The 16,173-nt window shown below is 38.6% G+C and overlaps 1 pseudogene across 1 annotated transcript; it reads right to left on the bottom strand.

Moving 5' to 3' along the window:
- Positions 1–14,557: 14,557 nt before the first annotated feature.
- Positions 14,558–15,687, bottom strand: LOC308636480 (NADH dehydrogenase [ubiquinone] 1 alpha subcomplex subunit 9, mitochondrial-like; annotated as a pseudogene). Its single transcript has one exon. The product of its transcript is annotated as an NADH dehydrogenase [ubiquinone] 1 alpha subcomplex subunit 9, mitochondrial-like (transcript).
- Positions 15,688–16,173: the final 486 nt, after the last annotated feature.

The raw sequence follows: 16,173 nt of genomic DNA, 5'->3' as shown, positions 1-16,173 counted from the left end.
AGCCATCGTTTGGTAGTTTACCTATTTCTAATCATATCGCACTGCAGCTTCAAAACTCTGTTTCTGGGATTTTGCTCTTAAGAACTTGAGAAAGATTGAAGGGTTTCAGTATAGGCAAAATCTGGTGCATATGGAACATGCATAATCTCAAAAGAAGTAAATTATCTTCTGACTTCTGTCGGGGGGAGGGGACAGCATGCATGTATGAGAAATATTTTCTTCCTTTTCATGCAGTGTTTACACCTAATTATCTAAGACCCAAAAGATTTTTGTTTTGTGGGGTTTGATAATCATTTGGCTCCTTTGTAGTAAATATAACATTGTCTTTTTGGAATCATATTTTACTTTGTCATTCAGGTTTCCAGGCTCCCAAAATTAATGATGATTTAAAATCTTCAAGAAATGAATTATCTCACAGGGCATTTTACTCAGGAATCTTAACCCTTTAAAAAGTCTGAAGTTGGTAACAAGAAAGGTAACACATTCAGGTCGTTAGCTACTTGGTCATTGTGTCGATTTGGACCAATATTATGGTTAATCTCCCATTTAAAAAAAAAGAAAAAAAAACTGAGTTTTATCTTTAATTCTAGATTAGATTGTAACTAATTAAATACCTTATATTTCAAGTAGCAAAAATACTTTCCCATTTATTTAAGCAAATATAGATGTAACCCTCACAGGGAGTGGGCAACACTAAAGTCTTATTTAGGGAAGTTCACTTTTATTCCCTTTTCAGATTGATCATCTTCCTGAATAGCATAATTATGGAACATCGCTCCAACAAGAAAACCAATGACCTATATGAGGTTTCTGATCCTGAAAAAATTCAACTCATTGATTTACAGATTGCTGTTGACAATTCAAAAACAAATGCTTTAATAAAGCAAGTTGTTTTTGAATGTTAACATAATAACAAGATAGGCAGCTCTTTATAATCAGAGGCTAATCATTATTAATTCCTTTGACATTCAGTGCAGTGACATTAATTATAAGGAACTCTTTCAGCAAACATAGAATACTGTCCAGAGTTCTACTGCAAATGTGCTGCTATTTGGAATTCATTGTTGTATCTTATTCAATTTTGAGCATCTTAAAAAAAATAAATAGGTGACTTTTCTGTGAATGAAAGAAGTCCTGCTTTTGAAATAGTTGGTAATCATGCATCACAGTTTATTTTAATTCCATGACTTTGAGATTTTGTTTGACTTTAAGAAAGTTTCTTTTTTCCACATCAATATTTTTTCCTTGAGTCTCTCCGTGTGATATTTGCATATTACATTGTTTTAATATTTTGCTGATTCACTTTTAAATAGGAGTATTATATCCATTGACAGTTTTCATTAGTATGAATGGACAGCAAGTGTTTGAATCATTAAATTAAATTTCAAATCTAATGTCAGCAGGAAAAAAATCACCCACACAAATCTGAACACTCTCAATGAGTGTAACTTTATTTTGTCTCAGACATGTAGATTTGTTAGATCATCATGTTTTTGGTATTTTTTTCCTATATGGTTTTATTAATAGAGTCTATTGAGAGCTGGTGATGTAGTAGAAGATATGTAGTCTGTGGAATCACACAGCTCTGTTATTTATTTATTACACGATTCTGAGAAAAAGAGGGTATTCAATCTAATGGGAGAGTAAGGCTTGTAAGATGAGCTGCAATGGAGATCAGAATACATGATAGATGATGAAGAATCAGAGTGAACATTTACTGGTCAGTCAATCTGTGTCGGGCATTTTGTAGCCTACAAGTGTCATTTTATCTAATCACCGGAACAATATGGTGAGGTACATAATATTATTATTCTCACTTTAAAGATTAAATCACCTAGAGAGGACAGCAAGATGACAGGTGAGTAAGATCCTCCAGCAACCATCTCTCCATGGAAACACCTGTATGGACAGTTATTCACACTCCAAAATTCTTTTGCAAGAGCTGAAGAATCCAGGTGGGAGACCATAGTGCTTAGTTTTGTATAAGAAATGTCCCACTAAAGAAGGTGAAAAGAAAAGAGCTGACAGCATCACTCTATCCCAAGTTACATTGAGAGAGAGAGAGAGAGAGAGAGAGAGAGAGAGAGAGAGAGAGAGAGAGGCTTTGTACTTTGAGAGAGAAAAGGAATAAAGTCCAGGCCTTAGACTTTAGATCTAGTACCAGGCCTACCACAGTGAAAATTAAATTGGTGCTGGGCAAAGTCCCACAGTCACAACCCAGGCCAATACCTCCAGAGTGAGTTATTGCTAGAACTATGATAGATGGAAAGAGAATATCTCTCTTCCAATGTGATTCAGCAGAGGGAGGAGATCTTATCAGCTAAGGAGCAAGGCATGAAAGCTAGCAAATAAGTATGTTTTGTAGCTCAATGCAGGGGATGTCTTGGTGAAATCCAATATTAGGCAAGTAGTAGTCAACAGATTCTGCCCCAGCTGTGGATAGAATCACCATGAAAGGACAAGCCCCAGATTCCTATGCCATGCCTGTGGACTCCAGTGCCATAAAGCTTTGTTACACTCCAAGCTCACAGCCTGCCAAGACCAGCACAGTAGTAGAGGCAGACCAAGGCTTACATTGTTATGGGTTGCCTAGTGCTGAAGTGGATTCCTGGCCCAAAATTAGTACAACCAGCCAGCAGTGCTGTTGGCCGGATTAGAAGTCTGATAGACTGGAGCCTCAAGTTCTGCCCATCACTGGGACTATTCCAGAGGCTTCATTCATTGGCACTCGCCTGGGTATGGGGACCAACAGGATCTGCTGAGTACTAGGTTTCACAAGCCCAGCACCGAGTTCCAAGGTAAAGTCCTTTGCTAACGATCCTGTGTAGCCCTAAATGAGTAGAGTCTTATTTCATTCTACAATGTCTGAGGTTGGGTTACTGTTGGTGAAGGCAACCCCTTGATCAAAAAGACTGATATTAAGCCTGGTTGCACCTGAGTCACATAGCTTCAAAGACCTGCACAGCCACAGTGGTGCACCCAGGCCCACCCCATAATCAGCAGCCATGTAGAATAAAATGCAAATCAATTCCACTGTGGTACAGGTCTCTATCTAGTGCTAGGGTAGGTCTAGAGGCTCCATCTGTGAGCATTAACCTGGGGACAGCTGTTTTGGCCATGGTTGTGGTGTGAGTGATGGAGACATTTCCTTGACCATCAAGACTGGTGTTAAGTCACACCTAAGTCACAGCTTCATGGACTTGCACAGTTTGGAAGAGGACTAAAAAATGGAAAGACACACAAAACGGAAAGACAGCCCATGCTCATAGATTGGAAGAATCAATATTGTTAAAATATACTTCCAAAGACACTGACAGATTGAAAGCAATCACAACCAAAATACCAGTGATTTTCCCCAAAGAACTAGACAAAAAAAATAAATAAAATATACATAGCATCACACACACACACACACCAAAAAAAAAAAAAAAAAAAAAAAACAACAAATCAAAACCCCCAAAACACTGAAGAACAAAGCACTTTGAGCAAAATGAAGAAAGCTGAAGGCATTATACTACCTGACTTCAAAATGTACTGTAAAGCAGTGAATATCAAAACAGCATGCATGGTGTTAGCAGAATAACAGACATGCATACAAGGAACAGGATAAAGATGTTAGAAGTAATCCCAGTCATTAATAGAACTGGAACAAGACAAGGATGCCCTCTTTGAAGCTCCAGCCAGAGCAATTAGACAGAAGAAAGAATTTAAATGGATAATATGAGGAAAAGAAAATCTCAAACTATCACTATTTGCCAACAACATGATTCTATATTTAGAAGATTCAAAAAATTCCACCGGAAACCTTCTAGAACTAATAAATGAATTCTGAAAAGTAGCAGGATATAAAATTAACACCCATAAATCAAATGCATTCCTATACATCAGTGATGATATAATCCACTGAAAGAGAAATTAGGAAAACCACCCCATTAACAATAGCTTCAAAAAACAAACTATTTGAGAATCAATCTAACAAAAGAGGTGAAAGGCCTCTACAATGAAAACTATAGAACCCTAAAGAAAGAAATTGAAGAAGACCTTAGAAGATGGAAAGAGCTCCCATGCTCTTGGACAGGCAGAATTAACATTGTCCAAATGGCCATACCACCAACTGATTTTTGACAAAGGTGCTATGAACATGTATTGGAGAAAGGACAATCTTTTAAAATAAATGATGCTGGACAAATTGGGTATCCACATGCAGAAGAATGAAATTAGAACCCTATCTCTCACTGGCTACAAAAATCAACTCAAGATGGGTTAAAGATTTAAATGTGAGACTGACACTACTAGAATAAACAGAGGAAATGCATTAGGACAAGGATTTTGTTTTAAAGAAGCCCCCCCCCCTTACCCCAGGCACAGGAAACGAAAGGCAAAATAAACCAATGGGATTAAATAAAACTAAAAAGCTTCTGCTCAGCAAAGGGAACAATGAAAAGAATGAAGAGACAAACTATAAGATGAGAGAAAATATATTCAAACTATATGTCAAGGGGTTTAACTTCTAGAATATATAAGAAACTTAAAAACTCAATAGCAAAAGTACAAGTAACCAAATAAAAAAATGGGCAATAGACCTAAATAGCTATTTCTCCAAAGAAGACATATAAAGGACCAAGAGGTATATGAAAAATGTTCAGCATCACTGGTGATCAGGGAACTACAAATCAAATCCCTATGTAAATCATCTTTCCTTCTCTTCTTTCTCTTCCTCTTTCTTGTCCTTCTTCCTCTTTCTTTTTATATCTCTGTCTCTGAATCTCTTTCCTGACACTCCCCCTGCCTCTCTCTCTCTTTAGGTGAGCCTGTCCTCCCTGGTTGCATTTAGGATTCAGTTATAATCCTAGGGCTCTGCAGAGTAGAGGCCATTTGTTCTTTTTGGGGTCCTGACTATTTTTATAACTACCTCTACCATTGTGTTATTTCCTATTCCACTTTTAAAAGTGAAAGTAAAAGAGAAATGGGTGGAATAAAGTAAAATAAGCTGAAAGCTCACTCCATAAAATAGCAAAGATAAAACAGCAAACATGCACCTAAAATAAACACACAGAGAACACTCCAGGCAGAACCACTTCAGAGGGTCAACCAGTGCCACTCTCTTTAACCTGGAATTATTGAGAACAGAAAGTCCTGCAGAGTAGGCTGGGTATTCCAAGCAGGGTGCATTTCTCATAGGACAGTCAGTGAAAACTGCCACTTTCGCCTCTGACTCATTTTCCTCTGTCTTCAACTTCTCCCAGCAGCTTTTTCCTTTTAGACAGCTCAGTCCTGCCTCAGAGGTGACCAGTCTGTACCAATGATTTCCTCATCTTGTCAATTAAAGAATCAGTTTGCAGTTTTTTTCCAGCATATATAGTCATCATAGTTTAAAGAAGTTGTGACTTTCCATTACTTAAATTGTAGTTATCCTTTTTTTTTTTTTTTGTATCAGGATTGAATCCAGGGTCATTTAAGCACGGAGCCACATCTCCATCCCTTTTTATGTTTTATTTTGAGACAGGGTCTTGCTAAGTCCTTAGGGCCTTTCTAAATTGCTGAGGTTGGTCTCAAACTGCCACAGCCTCGGGAGTCCCTGGGATTACAGGCATGAACCATATTCTTTATTTAAATGAGACCGCGCTAGGATATCTTCTTGTTATCCAATGTTGCTCTTCTCATCTGTGACCTCAGTCTCAAGAAAATACGAGCCTGAGGTTTTTCCCATGCTTCCATAGACTGCATCATACTTTACACACTAGGGTAAAAGAAATGAGTCTACCCTTTTATACTTTGTTGACTGCTGAACCAATCTCAGAAATCTTCCAAGGTTCTTCTTTTTGGCAGTGGATATCGCCCCCTTGTAAAAATTATAATGCCATGGAGTCCTCCCAGACAAGAAAATGCTGTGTTACTAAGAGTCTGAAAACAAATTTTAAGATTATTAATAATTATTAAAATAGCACAGGCTTGGCATCGATACCGGGCTTTGCCACTCAATATCTGCAGGGACTTGAGTATGCCTTTTAAGCTCCCTAGGTGACAAATATTTGTTAATATGTGATACTATAATGACATTGCTAAAGAACTTGTGCTCAAGAAAAATGGAATGTGAAAATTATCACTTGGGCTTCAATCTGAATTCTGTTCCATTTGATGTCATTGTAATTAAAGAGATGGTTCCAAGTGGTTTGTAAAACCAAAGTTTTGCTTCCAAATGAGCAATAGCATGTTACTTGTTTATATTACTTAAGATAGTATTAATGTTTACGTTCATGCCTCAACATTGTTTGGTTCAGTCATTTGATGGGTTAATACTTGATTACTAAGGCAGATAACTCCATACCTTTGTTCAGAATGGCAGAAGTCTTAAAGGTTTTAACAAACCATAGTTGATGGATATCTGACTATCCACTTTTAGATAGAAATGTGTGTACACACATAGGAATTTCTGAGCAAGTGAGAACAAGTGGGGCATTTTAGAAATCAAACTCACTCAGCCAGCTTATTAGGACTGCTATTCAGCCTAGAACAAATATGCACCAATTGATATTTAGTAAAAATTAAAGAATGAATAGAAAATGACTATATTCATCTCTGATTCTCCCTTTTGAACTAAATGGCTATAATACCTTATTTTATCGGATGCTATAGATCTCTCATATGTACAATTCTAGCCATGATTTGACATTGGATTTGGACCCAGGATTAGTATGGGATTTAGATAATATACAAAAAATGCTAAATTTAATTTCCAAACCTGTAGATTGAAATTCAGGATGTGGGCCATCTCTGGTTACAAATTAACAAATGAGGATGTCATCAGCACGGCAGAAATATATACCTTTCCTTGGAGCCATAGTGGCTTGCCGTTACCCAGAAGTTCTTCTTTCTTCTTAAGATTGTGTCTAATAACTTTAATATTCTATTAGGATCAGCTTTTCTAAGCTCTTGCTCAGAGGTCAACCATAATTTAATATCAGATTCTTATTCTGTAGCTATAATAAGTCTCAAGGATAGAAAGATGGATTATTTTACCCTCCTGCCCACTTTTGGTGAGTTCTTCTAGTCCCTGCAATGTCCCCATTGTCCAACTCCATGTATGGCTGGCAAAAGCTTGCGCCATCTTGCCTAGGTTACCTAGTAGCTTACCTTGCTGAGTCCTTTATTGACCCTCCGTCAACTACTCTCAACCTCTTTCAGTTCCAGCTCTTTAGTCCATACCTGTTTTATTCTGTTTTCTTTAGAGATTCATCCCCAAACTTTTTCATTAACTTGTAGTTAACTTGTAGTTAATTTTCTCTCTCAGTCATGTCCCCCATTCAGTCCTTTTCACAAGAAGAAATGAGCTTTTCCTCCTTTGTCCTTTGTACGGAAGCATTCAGCAATCACAGCACTTATAATACTTGTTTATGAACCTGTCTTGCCTCCTATGCTGTAAGTTTTTAGAATGAAAGATTAGGTGTGTATCCTTTTAAAGTGAAGTCTATAGACAACATGCATCAAAATTTCTGGGTATTACCCCAGACATAAATCAGATTATTTGGGGTGGTGGGGAAAATCTTTAGAATCTTTTTTTTAAAACAAGTATTGGGTCATTTTAATGCAAATACATTTGAGCAGCCCTGGACTTAGACTCATTTGTTTCTCTACTCAGTTAGTTTAGCATAATAACCTGCAGAAGGTATTGAATGAATAAGATAATTAATGAAAAGAAGAGTATATGATAAGTCCCAAGTATTTTCATATGCCATCCATATGTTATGTGGAGCACTCTTGTCCCTAACAGATCTAATTAAAATTGGATCCAAGTACAGATTCCATGCTCTATATTAGTGTAAAGACTTGACCTCTTTTTCTAATAATCATCGAGCACATCTGATTTTACCGTCTGTGATGATTAATTTTAAGTGTCAACTTGAGTAGATTAAGGGATTCCAAGATAGCTGGCAAAGCATTATTTCTGGGTATGAAAAGATTGTCATTGGAATCAATGGACCATGTAAAAAAAAAATCCAGCTCTCCCCCAGGTTGGGCTGGCCCCATTCTCTCTTTCTCTTTAAGTCTGGGGCCCCATTCTTCTCTTGTCCTTGGGCATCAAACTCCAAGTCCTGCAGTCTTTGGTTTCAGAATGAGAATTACACATCAGCTTCTCTAAGTCTGAAGATTTTGAACTTAGACTAATCCATTTGACTAGCTTGCCCCGGACATTTTGAAGGACTTCTCAGTCTCCATAACCATGTGCACCGAGTTTCCTAAAAAATAATTCCCTCTCATATATATTTCTATCTCTGTTTCTATCTCTATCTCTAACCCCATGTTCATCTCTCTCTTTATCTAAATCCACATCTCTGTCTATACCATTTATATCTTATTGGTTCTGTATCTCTGGAGAACCTTGACTAATACATGGGCCCCTGCTGCTCCCCAATTCAATATTAGCATATGTACATCCCATACCAGGAATGATGTAGGTACTTTCTGTTTTGTTCCACATCAACCCAGACATAAAACTTAACTCTTTCATCAATTTCTACAGAAATCCATTCACACAGAGCATTTTATGAGATTAGTGGATTTGTTGAAAGCTAGGTAGGTCATGGGAAAGGAGTGACATTGTAGAGTCATTTCCTTTCATGTCCTTTCTCCTTTTGGGGTGACCCCTAATTTTTCTTCTTCTTTAAACCTAACTCAAGTCCTTCTCAGCACAGACCTTCAAAATTTCCCAGTGAAATTCACCCAACCCAAATCTAGTCATTCTGTAAAAAAAGAAAAAAAAAGAGGCTCCTCTGTTGATTCAGCCTAAAAAGATAGCTGAAGTTCATGTTTCACTGCAATTTAATGCTCTCTGCCTTTTATACTTCTAAACGCCCTTCAGGGTGGATGGAGAGGTTTGCTTTGAATCACATGGCACCCTGGGGTACACAGAAGAGATGGATCAGCAGGTTAATGATTAAACCTTGCAATATTCCCACATGGGATGGGATAGCTGGAAGTCTAAGATGGGTTTCTGTGTTGGTGGGAAGAATGAGGAGGGGGAAAATGATAGGAGAATAGCAAGTGTGTGTGTCTCCTCTAAAAGGATTCTGAGCCTTCTGCTTTATTTTCAACACTTGTTTCTGGTGCAATCCTCAATTAAATCCTTGTCAAGCTTTCCTTGCATTTGGCTGGACCCAGAAATCCAGATCTGCACATTCTAAGTTGATGAGTACAGACATTTAGTGGAAATTAGTTTACTCATAGCTCTGACTGGCTCTCTGTTTAATTCACAAGGCCAGCAAGCCCTGGAGCGATCGGGCCACAGAGGTGATTTGGAACACGTTTAAAGGAAAGCTAGCCTTGGGTTGGATCAGTTGTCATGATGATATCATAGGCCACTGAAATACCTGTGCTTGGCCATAGTATAGGGAGGAAAAAAAAATATTTCAAGGGCTTGAAGCAAAACTTTTCATTGTTCTGTATCATTATTATTTTATTATTTCTTCTTATTTTTTTTTTTTATTATTTTACTCACTGAGGCATAAGAAAGCATGGATTTGGGAATTTAAACATGCTAAAGTTGAAACCTACCTTTATCTCTGACTAGTCAGTGACTCTGGAAGAAGTAACTAACCTACCTGTCCTTCATGTGTGGTGTGTGTGTGTGTGTGTGTGTGTGTGTGTGTGCGTGCGTGCACATAAATATATACCTGGGGAGCAAAGGAAAGATCTTTTTATTTGTTCCAAACATATTCAGGCATATAATAAAGTGATTAGGTGGTTGTCATAATTCAAGTTATTTTTTGTACACACATATTTTTATAGTTTTCAAAGTGATTTCATGTTCATTATTTCATTGATCACGTGACGGCAAAACCAGACCTGGTTGTGAAATGAAATTATAAAAATATTATGGTAAGAAACCAATGCCTAGGGACAGGGTCAGTTCCCTTCCCCTCTCTCAGCCTTTCTTCAGGAAGCCTAGTTAACCATAGGTTCCTATCTTTTGGATTATAAAGAACTGCCGTAGGAATCTAACTACTCCTTTGAAGTATAAACTTCCCTCTGGAGGCTGCTGGCTCAAAGCTAGAGATTTATCCAAGGACTTCTAAGAGGAGCCAGTCCTTCCCCTTATCACACTCTGCTTCTGTAAACCATGCTTCCTGCATCCTTTAGACTAGAAAATTCATGAAACTAGATAGTTTATAAGTGTTGTGAAAAATTGGTGATGGGCACTCAGAATGTAGAGTCTGATCTCTCCTCTGGGCCCGCAGGCGAAAAATAAAGTTGGGAGTTCTCCTCCTCTCCAAGTGCTGCTTGCTGCTTCTCCTGCAACAATCACATAAAAACTTTCCAAATTTGGTAAGGTAAGAGGTTTTGCCATTTTACAGAGGATGAATGAAATAAAGGGTCTCAGTGGTTTTTCCAAGTTGAACCTTCAAAGAAACGATAAGGACGACTCAGTCCATTTCTCATCATTGAGAACTGCCCATACTCAGAGGCAGGTTGTATTTTTTTTTGTAGTTTAAATTTCAGGTGTCTCTTCACCAAGGGTTGCAGGCAGTGTAGTCACAGTCATCTTTTAAGGTTGCCTTCCCTTTCCTTGCTTTAAATAGCAACTCTTGGGAGAGAGACACAGTCTTTTGCCCTAGTGGTTCCTTTAGGCACCTTTCCCTCCATTATGGCTTCAGCCTTGGGATCAAGCCCTGTTGTCTCAAGGCGTTTCCTTATCAGACACCCTCAGAGGCTCCCCTGCGGGTTATCTATTGCTGTGGAACCCCAAAACATGCTTCTGCTGAGATGACTCTGGAGCAGTGGGGGGCTGGCTAGCTCCCTCCTCACATTCCTGCCTGACTTTTTTTGTGGTAATGGGATTGAACCCAAAGTTAATAGACCACGGAGCCATGTCTTTAGCCCTTTTAATTTTTTATTTTGAAACAGGGTCTCACTATGGTGCTGAGGCTGACCTTGAACTTGTGATCATCCTGCCTCAGCCTTCCAGGAGGCTGGGATTATTGGTGTGCACCACAGTGCCTGGTCTGACCTTTTTGGTTGCTTGCTTGGGATTTTTCACAGCAAGACTGCATCTAGGTATTTGGGGTTCTGGGTTCCAAAGTGTTCCAGGGCAGGCTGCAGAATACACTGTGGGACAGAATCCCTGTGTTTGTCAAAGCAGCCCCATGGTCTGGGTGGATTTGAGGAGACCTAGATCAGACCTCTAAGTGGGCAGTAAGTCCAGAAGATCCTCTTACCTTTAGGAAATTACTTTCTACTTTGCTTGGATGTCTATTTGCCATGCATGAGATATCTTTGAAGCAGATCTATCTTTGGAGAAAAAATTCCTTCCTTTGTTACACTAGGTCCTTTTTCTCCTGGGGAAAGAGGTTTAATTACTTAATAAGAAGTGCCTGATAGTTTCATAGTAAGTTATCATTTCCTAAAACTGTCAAGGGTCTTCCCACATTGTGGGGTTAGAGATAGCTATGGGAGATGACTTTATAGTGTTGTGATAAATAAACTACCTTTGAGAAACTAAATGACTTGAACTTTTTTTTTGTCCTGCTAATCTTAATTCTTTTTACATCCTCCTTTTACATATAAGTATGATGAGTATTGACTATTGGGGTGAATAAATGAGAGAATAGGAAATATGTGAAGGGATGCACATGTGTTTCTTCTAGCAAAGACAGTATTAATTAACTGTATTGGCATCAAGTCTACTCTCAATAGGTCAACATGAATGCCACCCTGCCCTCAAGGAGCTTTGACTTCCATGTGGTAAGACATGATAATTCAGGTGTGAGTTTCTCAGTGCATGGACTCCTAACAAATGGCAGCTGGCTTTGTTTTCCCTCCTGTGATAAGATTTTAAATGCCAGCTCCCTGTGATAATGAAGTCATTGTTAATTCTTACATGGTAGCCCCTCGGGCAAATCTCTTTAAAGCACTAATTTCTGAGAGAGCTCAAACCAGACATCAAATTCTACTTTTCATAAAAATTCAATGGAACATCAAGCCAAAGGCAGGACAGATGTTGCCCTTATGAAATGATCAGTGGAACACTTGCTAAAGGTCCATTTATAGGGATACCATTTTATGTAATATGCTTGCTAGTAGTACTCAGAAGGTCTAGCTAATGAACTGTTCGAGTAGTTTCTAGGTTTGGAGTGAGACCCCCCAAACCTGAGTTTTTAATGAGCTCCTTGGGGGATTCTGTTCATGATAATGTAGGAGACTTGGTCTGTACTACACACACACACACACACACACACACACACACACACACACACATTTGCACAAATAGAAACAAATAGATGCTATTGCTTTTTTTTCCAAAACATAGAAATGAAGGAGCCCAAAATAGACAGACAGATAGATAGATAGATAGATAGATAAATAAATAAATAGGTGGAGTGGGATAGTGAGAGGGTTAATGAGAAAGAACATCTAACTAATCTGATCTCTTGACTTCCATTTCATCTTCTTTCCAATAACTTCCCCATTAGGTCAAAATAGTTTTTTTTTTAAACCACAAATCTAGTCAAGCTCTTTTCTTTAAAAATGGTGATAGTTTCTTATTACACAGGGAACAAAGATTAATCCACTGATCATAGCTTTCAGCTGGGCCCTTCCTGCTTTCTCAGATCCTATAATTTCCCTCCCCTTGTGGCCTGCTCTGGAGTAGCAGGCTCCTGGTCATAGCTCAGCAAGCCTCATACTCCTACATTGCCTTTTTTTCTTTTTTTTTTTTTTTAAAGAGAGAGAGAGTGAGAGAGAGAGAGAGAGAGAGAGAGAATTTTAATATTTATTTTTTAGTTTTCGGAGGACACAACATTTGTTTGTATGTGGTGCTGAGGATCGAACCCAGGCCGCACACATGCCAGGCGAGCGCACTACCACTTGAGCTACATCCCCAGCCCCCTACATTGCTTTTTTAAAAGACTTCCTCCTGGTTCTCCTCTCCTAGTCTGCATTAACAGGTGTTTACTCTTCAGTGCTAAAATAAATTTCAAGCTGTTGGCCTTTCCTGACTAATAGTTTAAGAGATAAACTTGAGAAAAACATATTCAAGATTCAGTTTTTTTGGGGAAGGATATTGATGCAAATGCATCTTCTAGGAGATTACTAGAAAACATTGATAGTGAACACTGTTTGGCCTATAGGAACCACACTGGGAATTTTTTTAGCTCAGGATTATTTTAATGTTCTATCTTTATTCTGGAAAAAATAATAGACATACTCTAAAGCTGTATTCATACAAATCATCTCAATGCATTTCCAATGTCAATAGAAGAATATTAGGAATTTCTGTTTTCCCCATCTCAGTATAAAAATTGTGAAACATGCAAAAAACCTGAAAGAATTGTAGAGTAGATGAATATATGTCAGTCATTTAAATGGGATAGTCAATATTTTGCTAGTTTGTCTTATCGTGTATCTATCCTTCTATCTTTTCATCTCCTCATTTAATTGATCCATCTCTGCAAATTTATCTTAAAGCAAAACAGCATTAGAGTTATACCTAGTAGTGGGGATCATTTTGGCATATGCATGAACACATGTAACATAATTTGCTACATTTCAAACACCAGTACCTCTTCTTTCCCTCCCCTCCTCCCTCCCCGATCCCCTTCTTCTACTCTGCTTGTCTTACTTCTACTTTTTTATTTTCTTAGTTGTTGCATTATAGTTAAACATAAAACTGAAATTCACTATTTATGCATGCATATAGCATAAATGGGTCAATTTCATTTTGCAGATCCTCCACTTTCCCATCCTTCCTCCCTCCCCATCACTCCTCTTCCTCTATTCCAATGTTCTCCCCTTTATTTTCACAAGATCCCCTCCCTCCCTTTTATAATAGTGTTAGAGTTATCATAGCAGCTGGGTTCATCTCAACATCTTCATACATTCATGGAATTTGATTTCTGTTCATGTCCTCTTTTCCTTCCCCATGCTCTACTGATCTTCCTTCCTTCCTTCCTTCCTTCCTTCCTTCCTTCCTTCCTTCCTTCTTTCCTTTCTCTCTCTCTTTCTCTCTCTCCCTCTCTCCCTCTCTCCCTCCCTTTCTCCCTCTCTCTTTCTTTCCTTTTGATTGGTTCTTCCTGCTTATACATAAAGGTGAAATTCCCTGTGGTATTTTTATATATGCACATAGCATGATGTTTAAAAAATTTATTCTAACTTCTTTCCCTTTCCCAACCCTCCTCTCTCCCTCTTTTTAAGATTCCTTATTTCTCTAGTTTCTGCCAAGAAAACATTCAGTTAAACTTCCCATCTGAAAACTTGTCCATTTAAGCACATGCATTTTTCTTTAATTAATAGAGCATATCTTCACCATAATCTTAAAATTTTTTCCTGTCAATGGCATGGTTACTTTGAATAATATTTGAGTACATTTATTTTCTGGTTTCTGACAAAATTCTTCTATTAGGCCAATTCAATAGAAAGCAAAACTTTTTTTTCCTATTGTTTTTTTCTTTTACTTTCAGATGTTTAATAGGAGGATTTTATTCACTATGTATAGGATCCTCTAAAGAATGCAGGTTGCTCACTAGCCAGGTAACTCAAATGACACCAGGCTGCTCAGGGGGCACTAAATGTTGACAGTGTTGGTGGGTTTTATATCCTCAATTTCAGAAGACAGCTAGCGATAAGTGCAATGATACCATAGCACCTCAAAGGCCTTTAGTTCCAGTGGAACTGCCTGAATATCAAGGTCTTCTAAGTAGGGCAGATTAGGCAATGTCATATCTCTGATGTGCGTCCATCCCACTTTATCCCTTGTTGTCCAGGGCTCAAATGGTTTTATTTTAAAGAGTTTTGTTATCAACTGATAGGCAAAGCATGGCAAGGGATAGAAGAGGAAGGCTCTGTGAGCCATAGCAAAGAAGTCCTGCACCAGGTCAAAGAGGAGGTACCGACTGGGCCCAACAAAGGCAAAAGTTTTTCCTCTGGCATCTGGGTCTTTAAATGTATTAATAATTCCTTTGGATACATCCACAACATATATTGGTTGTTTCTCAGTCTTCCTGCCCAAGGAAATAAGAGGTGCACCACCAAACCAATGAATATTTACAATATGGTTGAGGAATCTATCCTCTCTTCCAAAGATGTCTGATGGTTTTATGATGGTAGATTCTGGAAATGCATTTCTCACTTCCTTCTCTCCAACAGCCTTCTCTCTCAGATATCTAGAAGTGCTTCTAATATCCACATTCAGAGGGGAAACATGGATGAAATTTTCAACTCCAGCTTCCTTAGAACTTTGAGGTAATGCTTGGGGAGTCTCCATGAAAATATCCTCAAAAATCAAAGTTTCCGGTTTCCCAGTCTCATCCAACAAGATTGATGACCACATTGTTGTGTTCTAGTGCTCTTCGGATAGAATCTCTGTCTCTTCCATTCCTTTCCAGAAAGATAATCTGGCCCAGGTCATCCATGGGCTAAAGATATGAAATATCATAAGAATCACACCTATATGGTATGATCCCATCTGTTCAACATGGTTGACAACATATGGGCCAAGGAATCCTGTTGCTCCAAACAACAGTAGCCATGACCCCACTGACAGAGGAACGCCCACTTTTTCCATGAGGAATGAGAGCATGATGAATCTGGTGACAGGGTGGGCCATGAACTCCAGAAGTGGCTACTGCAGAAAGAAATGGTAGAAGGTGACACCGACAAGGCACGCACAAACCGGGAGTGAAGAGCGGCCGCCATCTTCTGAAAGCAAAACATTTGTAATACTACTAGTTCAGGTATTGTAGACACTGCAAGAAAATTTGATATTTCAAATTTGACTTGGTGCTATGCCATTACTATTTATATGAGGCCAACATAAATAGTTGCTGGGCAACCTCTATCTTCCAGCTTTTGTGTACTCCCTAAAGACAAGTTTCTCAGTATGATTTGTTATCTTTAGCCTAAGAGGCCAGGGATGCTGCTTGGCTAGCAGATGGATGTTTGGAGGTGTAGTCCATGAGTCTGCAGAGCTGCCCAGTGGAATAATGAGGAGTGACACAGAGTGGGGGATGAGAAGATGGGGGGATGGTACAAAAATTAATAAATCAGATAGTATGTTATTTAGTACTGTAAAATGACTACCCAGGACAACTAAATATGGACATGGTTAAAATGTGGACCTCTGGGAGCTGGACTGGCAGGGGGTGGTGGGGGAGTTTTGGTGGGAATCTGCTGGTTCTCATC

This window comes from Spermophilus citellus (assembly GCF_964194105.1).
Source record: "Spermophilus citellus genome assembly, chromosome: 17".
In the NCBI taxonomy this organism is placed as follows: Eukaryota; Metazoa; Chordata; class Mammalia; order Rodentia; family Sciuridae; genus Spermophilus; species Spermophilus citellus.
This window is presented reverse-complemented; position numbering and strand designations above follow the sequence as displayed.